The sequence below is a fragment of the Triturus cristatus genome, chromosome 12, assembly GCF_964204655.1.
Source record: "Triturus cristatus chromosome 12, aTriCri1.1, whole genome shotgun sequence".
Lineage (NCBI taxonomy): Eukaryota > Metazoa > Chordata > Amphibia > Caudata > Salamandridae > Triturus > Triturus cristatus.
In genome coordinates, this window is record NC_140595.1 from 776,199,404 (window position 1) to 776,214,942 (window position 15,539).

At 52.5% G+C, this 15,539-nt stretch overlaps 1 protein-coding gene across 1 annotated transcript in view; it reads left to right on the forward strand.

Annotated features, from left to right (window-relative positions):
* The window catches only part of DNAH2 (dynein axonemal heavy chain 2), a 2,945,517-nt gene that overhangs the window by 2,631,959 nt on the left and 298,019 nt on the right, over positions 1-15,539 (forward strand). The window lies entirely within an intron of this gene.

The window sequence follows — 15,539 nt, forward strand, 5'->3', positions numbered from 1 at the left end:
CCAGCACCGGTTTGAACTGGACTATGCAAGGAACACCTTGTGTGCCCCAGGCATGTCTCATTCCTTTCAGCCCACCCTGCCCCAATACACTAAAGGCTGTCTGGGGAGGTGCTAGCACCTCCCCAAGCAGGAAACCTATTGTCCAGGCCTCCCTGGCTGGGATCACTCCCAGCTGCAGGAGGTCAGACTTGTGTCGTGGCAGCAGCATCCATTTTGTGATGCTGAGGCTTTGGTCAGAGGTTACACAGCAAAGTATGATTTTAACATGTCTCTCCCTCTAGAAGGGAGGGATAATATCCTCATCACCAGAAATGGTATGGGGGTATTATTCCAAAGTGTTAGACACCTTACACGACATGTTTTGATACAGCCCAACCATAGTTACCATAACCGTTTAAGATTATAAGGCACTTTAAGAGTATATGGTAGGCTATATCATAGAACAGCTATAAGGACATGGTTCCGAAAGCTGCAGACAGGCTCAGCTCATGCTAGAGCACCATCTCACATGTTACCAAGCACTCTGCCTCCAGGATTGTTAAGGCCTGCCATAGGAGTGACTGATAGGTACACATGTGTCTATATATAGGGTAGGTATAGGAATACTACACCTAAGCAAGGGGTGATTACACGACCTTGCCCCAGCTGAGTGATCAGCCAGTTGTGTCTGATTGGAAGGCCAGACCAGGGGTGGCATAATACATGCTGCAGCCCCTGGGAGGCCTAGGGTACACCTATGCCCTGGGTACCTAGGGTACACTGTACAGGGTCCAATAAGGTGATCCTTACCAATTGGGAATGTACCTAGGGTACATGGAATCCATTTTAAAGAGAGAGCAGACAGCCTGAGACCCTGAATGGCAGGATCTCAGGCCAACTAAGTCGAAAAACCAGCTAGACACTAGGCAAAAAGTTGGGGGTAACCATAGTCAGATATCCACCTTCCTACACAACCCCCCCCCAAACGAAAGGAGATAAGGCTGGCCTTTACAAGGTAAGCCTCTATTGCCTGAGTGGCCATATAAGGAAGAACCAGCACTGGCATGGTTACCCCCTGTCTCATGGTCCACTAAGCAATCCCTCATCCTAGAGATATCATAGGGTCTCCACCATAGGGAATCTCTACCTTTGGTGTGTCTTTGCAAAGAAAAAGGCTGGTGTTGAGATGGAGTACTGAAGTGAATGTCCTCAAAGTGAGGCCTCAGCTTCCTCCAATCATCCTCCACCATGGATGCCTTTCTTTCTCTAACTGAGTTGCACTGTGCTCTCAGGGTCAGCCTCTGGCTACCTAAAGCTGGAGGCTGGGTCCCTTTTGTGGGCTTACTGGAGGGACAGGTCAGGTTTGGGGCCCTAAGGTCCCAGGTTTGCCTGTGCCCAACAGAATCCCTCTGGGGGAGGTCCCTAACTACCTGTGAAGGGGATCCCTCAGGAATGTTTTTACCCATCACCTGGCTAGGGCAACTAACCAGGCAATCCTCATTCTTTTGAAGGGGGGGTTCTTGTGGACAGGGGCCCTCTTGGGGTCCACTGGCCTCCCTGGCCTCTGCAGCCCTGGGCTGACTGAGGCAGGGTAGAGAGAGGCAGGCTACCTGCACCAGACTGGGTCCCACCTTGGAAGGGGCCACTGACATCAGAGGCTCTGCCAGGCCAGGCCTGGCTACCTCTGGGGCAGTTCCTTCACAAGGGGTGAGGTCAGATCCCTGAGGAGGCTGACCTTTTCCTAATGTCTGGGGGGAGGGAGACTTTTCTTCCTCCCCACTACTCTCTGTCTGTGTGGAGTGATCCATTGTTTCAGGCTTCACTACACCTATATCAGTCTGAGTGTGGGCTGAGACCATTACAGCCTTGCCAACCTTTTCGGGAAGGCACTCAGTTTGGGTTTGAGCTGTGACTGTCACAGCTCTGTCAGTCCCTACAGGGAAGTCTGTCTGTGCCTGGGCTGTGGCTACCACTGCCCTTCCAACCTTTTCAGGGAGGAAAGCTACTTGGACAGGGGTTGTGACTGGCACAACCCCACTACCCTTTTTGGAAAGGCCTACCATTTTGGAATGGGTGTCTTGTTCAACTCCAGCCCAAGCTGAGAGTTCTAAGTCATTCCCCAGCAAGCAGTCCACAGGCAAGGTTGGAGACACTGCCACCCTTTTAGGGCCAGTGACACCTCCCCAGCTGAGACATACCTCTGCCATGGGATGACTGTTCTGTTTGCCATCAATGTTAGTTACCTGGTATGAGAAACCAGGCAAAAGCTGCTCAGAGGGAACTAGCCTATGGGCCACCATAGTGATGCTAGCTCCAGTGTCTCTGTAGGCCTCAGCTTTTCTACCATTGATGTAGGGTTCCTGTCTGTACCTACCCAAAGTGTTGGGACAGGCAGTGAAGTTGGCAAACCCCATGCCACCATCACAGACAAGAGTAGCTGCTGCAGGGGAATTGGCTAAGCCAGGATCCCCCTGTGTTCCCCAAGAAAATCCAACCAAATTTTTGGGGGCACTCCCACCACCTGGGGGATTACTGCTGACAGTAATAGGTGGTGTGACAGGAGTAGTTGGAGGAACAGTTTTGTTTTTAGCCTGTGGACAACTGCTGTCAGTTTTCCAATGCCCAGGTGTTTTACACACATGGCAGTAAGGCTTTTTAACTGTGGAAGAGGAGGGAGCTTGGGACCCACCACCCTGTGTGGAGTTTTGGGGCCCTGAGGTAGATTTCTCTTTTGCTTTATCCCCACCCTTCTCTTGAGGCTTGGTGGTATCTTTCTTTTGGTCACCACCCTGATTTTTAGGCCTAATCCTGGTCCTGACCCATTTATCTGCCCTCTTTCCCAATTCTTGGGGAGAGGTCAAATCTGAGTCTACCAGGTGTTGATGGAGGAGCTGGTTCTGACAATTACTAAGGATCTGCTCCCTCATAATCAAGTTGTACAATCCTGTATAGTCCTGCACCTTGCTGCCAGTTAACCAACCTTCCAAAGCCTTAGTGGCACAATCCACAAAATCAGACCAGTCCTGTGTCTGTGTCTTCTGGGTGTCTCTGAACAACAACCTATATTGCTCAGTGGTTAAGCCAAACCCATCTATCAGAGCACTCTTCAGGACTTTGTAATTATTTGCATCCTCATCACTGACTGTGAGGAGCTTGTCTCTACCTTTATCAGAAAAGGAGAGCCACAAGATAGCTGCCCACTGACTTTGGGGTACCTGCTGTACTTTGCAGGCCCTCTCCAAAGCAGTCATCCATTTGTGGATGTCATCCCCATTCTGATATGGGGGGACTATCTTGCTTAGGTTTCTATGGTCATAAGACCTATCCCTATCTCTAGGAATGTTGCTGCCACCAGTGGGTTCTGACCCACACAATTTTTGCTCTCTAGCCAGAGCAAGCTTCTCTTTGGCAAGGGCAATTTCTTCCCTCTGAATCCTCAGATTAGCTTCCCTCATTCTGGCTTTATGCTCCTTTCTCTCAGGTGAACTCATTCCCCTGTGAGAGGAAACATTAGAGATGCTAGAAACATGGGAGTGGATGGATTCCACTGAAGGGGATCTGTCCCTCCTGTTTCTCTGTGAAAACCTACTTGGGGGTCTGTATGGGGGGACCCCATGCAAACTCCCATGTAAGCTTAGGTTAGCCTGGCTAAGTCTCCTTACTTGGCCCTGGCTGTCTACCTCCCCATCTGAAGGCCCATCTGACTCCTCTGTGGTGGGTAGACCCCTATCTACAGCTATGGCACCATCCCTGGCAGCTCTTTCAGCATCATAGGCCTCCAGAAGCTCCACTAGCTGTCTAAGGGTAGGGTTTGCACCCTGTTTTATTCCTCTGGAGGTACACAAGTGTCTCATCTCCTGGAATGTGAATGCATCATACCTAGAGGGAACCTGTCTAGGATTCTCCTCTCCTGAGGGAGCATCAGTGTGATCTCCATCCAGGGGCATGATTCTAGTGAGGGTGTGGTGTGTGCACCTACCTACACTAGTTGTTTCTACTAAACCTCTCTAGTAGTTGTAGTCAGGGTGTGTTACTCCCTTCAACCTACAACCACTAAGTCCAGTAGGACTTAAGTATACTAGACTATGTTATATGTACCTAGACAATATCTGTGTGATCTTCCAATTTAGTATCTCAAGATTATAATGGTATTACAACAGCAAGCTCAGATCCCACCGCTGCCACCAATGTGAGAAGTTGGCCTGATGTATGATGTCACTAGTTATAGTGTACACCTTATATCAGTCCAAATACCCTTATGGTGATTGGTTGTAAAGTCAACCTTATAGACCAGCTATCCTAGTGGTAGCATGGACAAGAGCAGTCTTAGGCTAAACTCTGAATGGCATGTGAAGCCAGCTGTGATACCATATATAATCCCTTGAATACCAAATGAAAGGACACCACAACAGATATATATATAAAATAAAGTGTATTTATTCTAAGCAAACCCTCAGCACTCTTTATGAGTTTAGAGGTAAGTACAACACAGTCTTATTAATGCATACAGTAAGTCACACAGGTAAGTAATACAGTTAGGCCCTAGGGGCCACGCAAACCATATACTAAATAAGTGGTATAAGAACCACTGTCACGGAAATAGAATAGGCCTAGGCCTAGGGAATCGCTGGGGCTACACTACACTAGCGTTAGTTAGGGATTGGGAGGCCCACGGGATTCGTGTGCAGAGTGGAAACACTCACGCGTAATGCGTAAAAGTCAATAGCAATGTTACAGTTTAGAAATAGATAGATTTAGGACACTTCCGGAGTAGCTAGGAAGTTGAGACTTGAAAACTAGACACTAGGATAGTCACTATCCTGATGAGCACCGGAGTACCCAAGTTACCTAGCCCACAGGCTGCGGGTGCATAGGGGTGAAGATGCGTCGTTTTCGTCGTCGACTCCTATGGATGCCTGAAGAAAGATGCTGACAGGCAGTCAGGGGAGAGTGTCCGGTGGATCCCAAGGCTGGGATCACGAAGAGAAGAAACCTGCAAGCAGAAGGGACAGAGTCAAGGTCACTAGCCAGTGACCACGTGGAACCAGGAAGGAACCAGGCGATGTCGTGAAGAGTTGCAGGTGAAGGTGAAGCTTGTCGCTGGAGCCAGGAGGACCAGGAAGCGTCGAGGACGACCAGGACCAGGAGGCGAGCTGTCCCACGAAGGCCCTTGCTGTCGGCGGCGTCGAAGTTGGACTAGGACTCACCAAGCCTTGGCAAGCGGAACCCACGAAGAACAAGGGACTTGCTTCTGGTGCAGACCAGGAAGGTCTGGGGTGCTTCTTCTTTGCAGAGAAGCGGGAGCCAGTCTGGAGGAGCCAAACCAGCGCAGAAGATTTTAGGGAGCGTCGTCACAAAGGCCACTAGCCAGCGGGCAAGCAACCGGACAGACGCGGCAAGCAGGAAAATGCTGAAGGGCCCCACGCAGGACTCGTGGAGTGTGGGGGGCTGGTCTTCGGTGCAGATGGTGCTTGGGGTTGGGGCTTCTCAATCCCCGGTGCACAACTTCGAGGGTACCTCAGAAGCTGCGCTGTAAGTTACTAGCCACTTTTCCCAGGTAGCCGGTCCCACGTCGCTCGTCGCCTCCACGGATCTCAGCTCTGCTGCAGATGTGGATGAGGGTCGGAGAAGTCTGGAAATCAAGGCTCTGGTCGGGCTCTGCAGTCGGTTCCTCGTCGAACGTTTCACAAAGCAAAGGGTAGTCACTTGATGGTGCCTGTTTGCACAGGGTAGCCACTCCTTGGCTACAAGGGAGATTCTTCAGTCTTCTTCTTTCGTCGAATGTCGAAGGTCCAGAGTTTCTGTTCAGTTTTGCAGGTTCAGGATAATCTAAAGTCTTGAGGCCCAACTCCCACTCTTATACTAATCTGGGGGGCTGGGACTACCTGCTAGGTCACGCCTTATGGGTGGGACCTGGGAGGGGGTGGTTACACCCACTTCCCTTTGTCCAGTTTCGCGCCAGAGCTGGGGCTGGAGTGCCCCAGCACCGGTTTGAACTGGACTATGCAAGGAACACCTTGTGTGCCCCAGGCATGTCTCATTCCTTTCAGCCCACCCTGCCCCAATACACTAAAGGCTGTCTGGGGAGGTGCTAGCACCTCCCCAAGCAGGAAACCTATTGTCCAGGCCTCCCTGGCTGGGATCACTCCCAGCTGCAGGAGGTAAGACTTGTGTCGTGGCAGCAGCATCCATTTTGTGATGCTGAGGCTTTGGTCAGAGGTTACACAGCAAAGTATGATTTTAACATGTCTCTCCCTCTAGAAGGGAGGGATAATATCCTCATCACCAGAAATGGTATGGGGGTATTATTCCAAAGTGTTAGACACCTTACACGACATGTTTTGATACAGCCCAACCATAGTTACCATAACCGTTTAAGATTATAAGGCACTTTAAGAGTATATGGTAGGCTATATCATAGAACAGCTATAAGGACATGGTTCCGAAAGCTGCAGACAGGCTCAGCTCATGCTAGAGCACCATCTCACATGTTACCAAGCACTCTGCCTCCAGGATTGTTAAGGCCTGCCATAGGAGTGACTGATAGGTACACATGTGTCTATATATAGGGTAGGTATAGGAATACTACACCTAAGCAAGGGGTGATTACACGACCTTGCCCCAGCTGAGTGATCAGCCAGTTGTGTCTGATTGGAAGGCCAGACCAGGGGTGGCATAATACATGCTGCAGCCCCTGGGAGGCCTAGGGTACACCTATGCCCTGGGTACCTAGGGTACACTGTACAGGGTCCAATAAGGTGATCCTTACCAATTGGGAATGTACCTAGGGTACATGGAATCCATTTTAAAGAGAGAGCAGACAGCCTGAGACCCTGAATGGCAGGATCTCAGGCCAACTAAGTCGAAAAACCAGCTAGACACTAGGCAAAAAGTTGGGGGTAACCATAGTCAGATATCCACCTTCCTACAACGAGTGCCTGGGTGACCGTCCTTCTGGTTTCGGTGGGGATCCATCGGAAGATCTTACGGAGCATGCGCAGGGTGTTGAAGCATGATGATGAGACGGCGTTGACTTGTCTGGTCATCGAGAGGGAGGAGTCCAGGATGAAGCCCAGGTTGCGTGCGTGGTCCGTTGGCTTGGGAGTGGTGCCCAGGGCAGGGGGCCACCAGGAGTCGTCCCAGGCTGAGGGCGATGATCCCAGGATGAGGACTTCCGTCTTGTCTGAGTTCAGTTTCAGGCGGCTGTTCTTCATCCATTCGGCGACGTCTTTCATCCCTTCCTGGAGGCTGGTTCTGGTGGTGGCGGGGTCGTTGGTGAGGGAGAGGATCAGCTGGGTGTCGTCGGCGTAGGAGATGATGTTGAGGTTGTGTTGGCGTGCGATGGCTGCGAGGGGGCTCATGTAGATGTTGAAGAGGGTTGGGCTGAGTGATGATCCTTGTGGTACGCCGCAGATGACTTCGGTGGCGTCGGATCTGAACGGGGGGAGGCGGACTCTCTGAGTTCTTCCGGCGAGGAACGAGATGATCCACTTCAGTGCCTTCTCTTGGATCCCGATGTTGCTGAGGCGCTGTACTAGGGTGCGGTGGCAGACAGTGTCGAACGCTGCAGAGAGGTCCAGGAGGATGAGGGCCGCTGTTTCTCCGTTGTCGAGCAGGGATCTGATGTCATCGCTGGCTGCGATCAGTGCGGTCTCGGTGCTGTGGTTTGCTCGAAAACCGGACTGCGAGGGGTCGAGGGATCCGTTCGTCTCGAGGAAGGCGGCGAGCTGTCTGTTGACGGTTTTCTCGATGACTTTGGCAGGAAAAGGGAGGAGCGAGATGGGGCGGAAGTTCTTGAGGTCGGTGGGGTCCGCTGTTGGTTTCTTCAGGAGGGCGCTGAGCTCGGCGTGCTTCCAGCTCTCCGGGAAGGTGGAGGTGTGGAAGGAGGTGTTGATGATGTCCCGGAGTTGGGGTGCGATGATGGAGTCGGCCTTGTTGAAGACGTGGTGGGGGCAGGGGTCGGTTGGAGATCCGGAGTGGATGGTGTTCATCGTGCGGGTGGTGTCTTCGGTGCTGACCGGGGTCCAGGTGCAGAGGGTGGTGGTGGGGGGCGTTGGTTCGGCGGTTGGGTGCGTGGTTGGTGCGCCAAAGCTGTTGTGTATGTCGGCGATCTTGCGGTGGAAGAACGAGGCGAGTGAGTCGCAGAGGTCTTGTGAAGGAGTGATGTCGTTGTTTCCGGCGCTGGGGTTGGAGAGCTCTTTGACGATGCTGAAGAGTTCCTTGCTGTTGTGGGCGTTGTTGTCCAGTCTTTCTTTGAATGCTGTCTTCTTGGTGGTGCGGATCAGCTGGTGGTGCTTGCGGGTGGCGTGCTTGAGGGCGGTCATGTTGTCTGTGGTCTGGTCGTGGCGCCAGGCTTTCTCGAGGGTGCGACAGTTCTTCTTGGAGTCCTTGAGTTCGTCGGTGACCCAGGGGGCTTTCTTGCTGCCGGGTCTGCTGGGAGGGTTCTTCAGTGGTGCGAGGTCGTCGGCGCAGGCGGTCAGCCACTGTGTGAGGTTGCTGGCTGCTTCGTTGGGGTCCGTTGTGCTGGCGGGAGGGGTCTGGCTGAGGGAGGTGGTGAGCTGCTCGGTGGTGATCTTGCTCCAGCTCCGGCGAGGAACCTGTTGCGGGTGGTGGTGGGTCGTGGTTCTTCTGAAGCTGAAGTGGACGCAGCTGTGGTCAGTCCAATGAAGTCCGGTGGAGTGGCTGAAGGAGATGTTCTTTCTGGAAGAGAAGACGGGGTCAAGCGTGTTGCCGGCGTAGTGGGTGGGGGTGTTCACCAGTTGCTTGAGTCCGAGGTTGGCGAGGTTGTCCAGCAGGGTGGTGGTGTTGCAGTCCTTGTTGTTCTCCAAGTGGAAGTTGAGGTCCCCTAGGAGGATGTAGTCAGCGGAGGGGAGGGCATGCGGGCTGATGAAGTCTGCGATGTCTTCGCTGAATTGTGTGCGTGGTCCCGGGGGTCTGTAGATGAGGGTGCCTCTGAGGGTCGTCTTGGGGTCGGTGTGTATCTGGAAGTGGAGGTGTTCGGCGGCGGTGAAGGTGTCGTCGGAGTTGGTCGTGATGCGGATGGTGTTCTTGTGTACGATGGCTATGCCTCCTCCGGTCTGGTTGACGTGGTCCCTCCGGGTGATCTTGTATCCGTCCTGGATGGCTGTGGCGATGTCGGGCGCTGAGGAAGCGTTCATCCAGGTTTCTGTGAGGAAGGCGACGTCTGGCGATGTTGTGTCGAGGAGGTTCCAGAGTTCGACGGTGTGTCTGTGGACGGAGCGGGTGTTGATCAGGATGCACCTGAGGTGGTTGTTGCAGGTGTTCGGCTTGGCGGGTGCGGTGCAGGTCCGGAGGCAGGTGAACTTGCAGGTTTGGCAGGTGAAGGGTCCGTGGGCGCGTTTCGGGGTGGCTCGGTAGCAGGCGGGGTTCCGTCCGGCATTGAGTGCGTTGAGGGTGGCGGCGTCGTAAGTCCATCGTGTGGGCTGGCATCTTCGGGGGCCAGGGGTCCTGGCGCTGGGCGCGGTCCAGGCGCGGACGGGCGTAGACGGGCTTGCCTTTGGCGCACAATCGGCGCGCCCGCTGCGGGTACGCGCGGGCTCCATATGAGGCCAAGTGGGAGGGCGGAGCAGCTGGGAGGCGGGAGCGGGGCGGCCAATCGGGTACAGAAGGAAAAAGGGGGCGGGGCGGCGATTGAGCAGCGGCGGGAAGCAGGGAGCGGGTGGGGGCACCAGAGGGATTAGCGAGGCACGCTAAACAAAACAAAAGCACAAGTGAATACAATGCAGGAGTTAAAAACACAAGTACAGGAACAAAGATACAGTGGGCACGAAAAATCGGGCTAAAAGGGAGCAAGTACAGAAAAAGAAGCAGTGAGCATGAAAAACGGGCCAAAAACGGTGCAGGGACAATGAGCAGCAGCGAGGGGGCACCGCTGGCGAGCCGTGCGGTGTGGGGGGTGTCCTGAGGTCAGGTCACACTTAGCTGCGCTGCGCGGGCTCCATATGAGGCCAAGTGGGAGGGCGGAGCAGCTGGGAGGCGGGAGCGGGGCGGCCAATCGGGTACAGAAGGAAAAAGGGGGCGGGCCGCGATGGAGCAGCGGCGGGAAGCGGGGAGCGGGTGGGGGCACCAGAGGGATTAGCGAGGCACGCTAAACAAAACAAAAGCACAAGTGAATACAATGCAGGAGTTAAAAACACAAGTACAGGAACAAAGATACAGTGGGCACGAAAAATCGGGCTAAAAGGGAGCAAGTACAGAAAAAGAAGCAGTGAGCATGAAAAACGGGCCAAAAACGGTGCAGGGACAATGAGCAGCAGCGAGGGGGCACCGCTGGCGAGCCGTGCGGCGTGGGGGGTGTCCTGAGGTCAGGTCACCCCCCACCATCACCTAGCCTAGCACCTAGCCCACCATCACCACTCAAGAGACAACAACAACCATGCAATTCATATACTGAGGAGCACTCCCACACCCTAGTCCACCATCACCACTCAAGAAACCACAACAACCATGCAATTCATACACTGAGGAGCACTCCCACACCCCTGCCCTCACTACATCTTTACTCCCCGTCCTAAAGAACCCCCAAGCACATTTGAATACACTAGCCACCTACCGGCCTATCTCCTTGCTAAGCTACCACACAAAAGTCATGGAAAAGATAACAAAACAATGTCTAGCCCCCCACCTCAATGACAACCACTTCCTCGACACCAGTCAGTTCAGATTCAGGCTCAACCACAGCACAGAGACTGTCATCATCACTGCCATTAACAACATCTGGATGATCATGGACAGAGGTGACACTATGACTCTTATCCCACTGGACCTTTCCGCTGGCTTAGACACATCTTCCACCCCATCCTTATCCAAATACTGCATGTAGCCAGCATCCAAGGACCGCACTTCGTTGGATTTTCTCATTCCTGACAGTCCGCACTCAGTCCGTCATCCTGACCTCATTCACTTCAGATGCCATCAACCTCATCTGTGGAGTTCCACAAGGATCCTAACTTAGCCCCACACTGTTAACATAACAAAACATGTGTATTTGTAAAGCGCACGTTCATCCGTAGGTATCTTGATGCTGAATAACAGATGTTTCTTGTTACCCAACTCAATAGTACTCATTTTATCGACCTCAGATGGATGAAAGGCAGAGTGGACCCGACGGGATTTGAACCTGTGACCATGAGGTCGAACACATGCCCCTGCAGTGGACGCATTAGTCCACTGAGCCACCAAACCCGGCTTCAACACCTACATGGCCCCACTTGTCATCATTATCCGCTCCCACAGAATCAACATCATACCCTCTGTTTGGCGATATCCAGCTCATACATTACCTCTCTGAAAAAGACACCAATCACAGAGATACATTTCTCCTTCTGCATGACCAAAGTCATCAAACAGATGAAAACAAACTGCCTCAAGCTCAACGAAGACAAGACGGAAGTAGTCATCTTCATAAAAAACTCCTCGCTCTGGTACTCCACCCAGTGTCCTGCCGAACTCAGACCTACACCCCTCCTAGCAACCCACGGAAAGAACCTCAGAATAGTGATCAACAACCAACTTATCACGAGTGGCCAAGTGAGTGCACTCTCAGTCTCCTGCTTCCACACACTCAAAAAGATCTTCAAACGGGGCATGGGGTGGCTTTGTCACTGAAGATGGCAGTCGCTCCTTGCTAAGCTCCCGCCACCCTGCAGGCAATCTGACATGATCCGCAGAGGAAATTACAGCCATCCTATAAACTTTTGGCTCCAAGTGGCCTGATGAGACACTGGTAGCACGAATGGAGTGCCCTACTGAACCATCCAAGTGGGGCCGCCGACGGGGAGCGAGGCAACCCACGGCCTACTCACTCCATTTTTGCTGCAGGGGAAGATTTCGGCAAGGAGCTGCTGGCCATGAGGTCTGTAGGGCAGGAGGATGGCTTCCCTTGTTGGGGCTGGAGCCCCAATTCTTTTCTTTCCTCCCCTCACTCTCCAAAGCCTATGGCGCTTGGCTATGTAGAGAGGGGCGGCCAGGGTCCCTGGCCCCTCTGCCGGCTTTGGGGAGTGCACCAGCTGGCTTGCACAGCCTGGAAGGAGAGAGCCCCTTCACAGGATACTCAGCAGCGGGATCGTGATGCGCTGGTAAGAGGGGCCAAGATGGGGGGCTTGCAGTGAAGTAGAGGTGGCAGACGGTTCAGGCTGTGGTGGTTTAAAGCCCGGCTGTTCCCTTTTACTAGGCCTAGGCCTCTACTTAGAGTGATCTGCACCCCCGCGCCCTTGCTCCTTGAGCTGGGGGCGTGAGGGGCAGTGGCAACCTATCCCCTCGTCTGGACCTGCAGGGGTTGGCGGCTGCATCAGGCTGTGGGACGTGTGCCTGGGGACCCTATGGCCCCCTCTGCTACCATTGACTGCAGGATTTCCCGGACAGCCAGTCAGACCCAGGTGGAGAGGCCATCGATCCCGGTCCTCCCCTCCCGTTTAGGCCTGTGGGATTGGCAGCCGAGCCACAGAAGGGTGGCTTGTCTGGGTGCCCCAAGATTGAGAGAAACAATGGCTATATAGGGCAGCTGCAAACGAGGCGACAACATTAATACAAAACCTGAGCCATTGGAGACTTGGTGCCACAACATTTATATCACCTTTGTTAGCTTTTGTAGCACTTCTACCAAGGAAGGACCTGTGTGCGCCATATAAGGGTGCTGGCCACCTGGACAGGACTGTGGGGTCTAAGTGGCTGCAGACCTCATCCCGGGCTGGGATTCATGGGGAAGGATAAACCAACCCACACATCGTCACTGGGCAAGATTGATAAAGCCCCTCCCTCCACCTGGACTTGCTGGGACAAAGGGGGGGTGACCCTCACTCATCGGAAGTGTCTCCCGTTTTGCAGGCCATCTAAGACCCCTGCTCCTCCTCTGAGGGAAAAATAAGTGAACTCCGAACAGACCTATCACTCATACATCAGGATTTACGTACTAATTTTGGCAGAGTCCCGGCAACCTACACCAGGATATCTCAAGCCGAAGACTCTTTACAGGTTTGCCAGTCCGAAGAGAAGACCCTACGACGCACTTTAGCCCTGTTGGTGGCACGCTTGGAGGATGCGGAGGGTGGATCAAGAAGAAACAGCATTCGCGTAGTGCGGATTTTAGTGGGGATGGAGGAACCAAACAAGACTGCTTTCATTGCTACCTGTCTCCAAACATGGCTGCCGCAGGCCACAGTCTCCTTGTGTTTCATAGTGGAACGCACCCACAGAAAAATGAACACATGGCCTCCGTCTGGTGCTCTGCCGAGAACCAAAAGCTCCCGCATATTGAACTGTGCTGTCCACAATGCTATACTACGGGCTTCCCAATCAAGAGACTTGTTGCACTGTGGATCTTCACGAGTTATGTTTTTTCCAGACTGCACCCTCAAAGTGCAACAACAACGCAGCTACTTTCAAAGCGTCAAGCAGAAACTGAGGGCCATGGTCGTCCAATATATGCTGTTTTTTCTGGCCCCCTCAAAGTGTTGTTTGGAGGCAAATCTCTGTTCTTTGAGTCACCTGAGACTGTATGGGAATGGCTGGAAGAGAGACCTCTCCTGAAGAATGATGCTGCGAAGACTAGACGGGACACCACCTCGGACCAGGAGGCTCCTACGGAGGGGCGAAGACGGCTGGGTGCCCGGCACGGATGATGCTATTGTGGTCCAGAGGAAACGGAGAGCCGTGGCTGTCAAACTGCCTCCAGTGGAGATGTCCCACTGACAGTCAATCCTGCCGCCGGGCCCCCTAGTTCTCCTGGGTCTCCCTTCCTTTAAAGGCTTTTTCTTTCTTGTCTTGCTTGCTCGGCATCATCACTGAGAACAGCTGTTTATTATGTCATTTCCTCATAATATGTATGTTTGAAGCAAGGGCATCTCTTAACTCATAATCACAAATACTGTATTTCGGCTGAAGACAATAAAATGTTTCACAACAAATCAAAATATTCAATTGCCTATCCTCATCTGTGCTGTTAACATGTGTTGAGCAACCACTTAATATAGTCTAAAAGTTCATTAAACAGTGTATATGATGTTCATAAATAAAATGCTCACAGGTCACAGCTCTTAACTCATCGGAGGGCTACTGGACCTCGCTCCTTTTTTTATGCAGGGCAGATTTTCTTTAGGGTAAATAGTACCTACTGTCTAACATTTGGAGGGGCCGAGGGGGAGGTAGGGACTCTGGTACTCTCAATTGGTGTCCCCCAATGTTGGTACAATGACAGGTACTTCCATCTTTAGAAGTATAAGGTGGGGGGTGAAGGGGTTAATGTTAGGATTTCTTATAAGTTTTGCAGTGCTCATGGAGGACAGGGAGGACCCTCAGGTCCCTGAAGCTCCCCCCCTGGAATGTGAATGGTCTGTTAGACAAGATCAAACATGGAGCTATCCTGAGGGCTCCTCACGGGCCAGGTCTGGACATCCTGCTTCTTTAGGAAATCCATCTAATCGGAAGCAAATGCCCCTTCCTAGCCTTTATGGTGTTCACGAAGGTGTTTCATTCTGGGATACAAACAGGTGGCCATACTACTGACAGGACATGTCCCAATCCGGAACACTCAGACTTGGCATGACAAACTGGGACGTTATGTGGCAATATATGGCCTTCTTATTGGGAAATCCATCTCCCTACATAATGTATATCGACCTCCCCCTCTGTCAGAGACATTTTTGAACAATAGTTGGAACATCACTTTGGAACTCCCAGCGGGTCCCCGGACCTAGGTGGAGATATGAACTGTGTTGCTAGCGCACAAGTAGACCACTTTTCTCCGGTCTTAGGTTCTTCCCCACCCCAGACAGGTTTGGCCCGCTTCATGGACAAAATGGGTTTGCTAGACGCCTGTTGGTTTTGTCACCTCACAGACAGGGGCTACACATTCTTCTCTGGGGTACATAAGACCTTTTCAAGACTAGACTATTTCCTTCTCCCCAGGTCCAAGGGATAAACAATACGCAAGGCACATATAAGGGCATGTGGGCTGTCTGATCATGCACCTTTCAAGTTGCTAGTGGCACTGGGGAAGGTCCAACCCTGTGGCGTTTACGTAATAGGACCCTTGTGAATGCCCAGTTCAAGGGAGCTTTGCACAATGCCACTCTGGAATTTTTGCGCCATAACGTGGGTTCGGTCACCTCCCCTGAGAGCCACTGGGTGCTATTGAAGGCCACCACTTGTGGATTCATCAACAAGCTACCACAAGTCCCGACACAGCCCGATGGACGCTAAAGTAGAGGACCTAGAGTTAAGACACCTGGAGTTGGAGACCCAGTACTTGAACTCACCGGACCAAGCGATTCTTCGAGATTCGCTGCATACTAGTTCCGTTATGCATCAAACTCTGATTGAAAAATCGTATTTATCAGTGGAGGGACAGGTCTAGCATAATCTTACTTTGGCTCTGTTCCGTGGTGTCTTCCCGTGAACCTATTCTATACATTGCGAATGCCCACGGGTGATGGGAGAGTGACGGGAGAGCATCCCATTGCTGAGTCTTTTGCTACGTACTATGGAGCTCTATGTGCCCGTTATGACATTGAGATCCCCTCTGAATATCAACAGATTTGGAA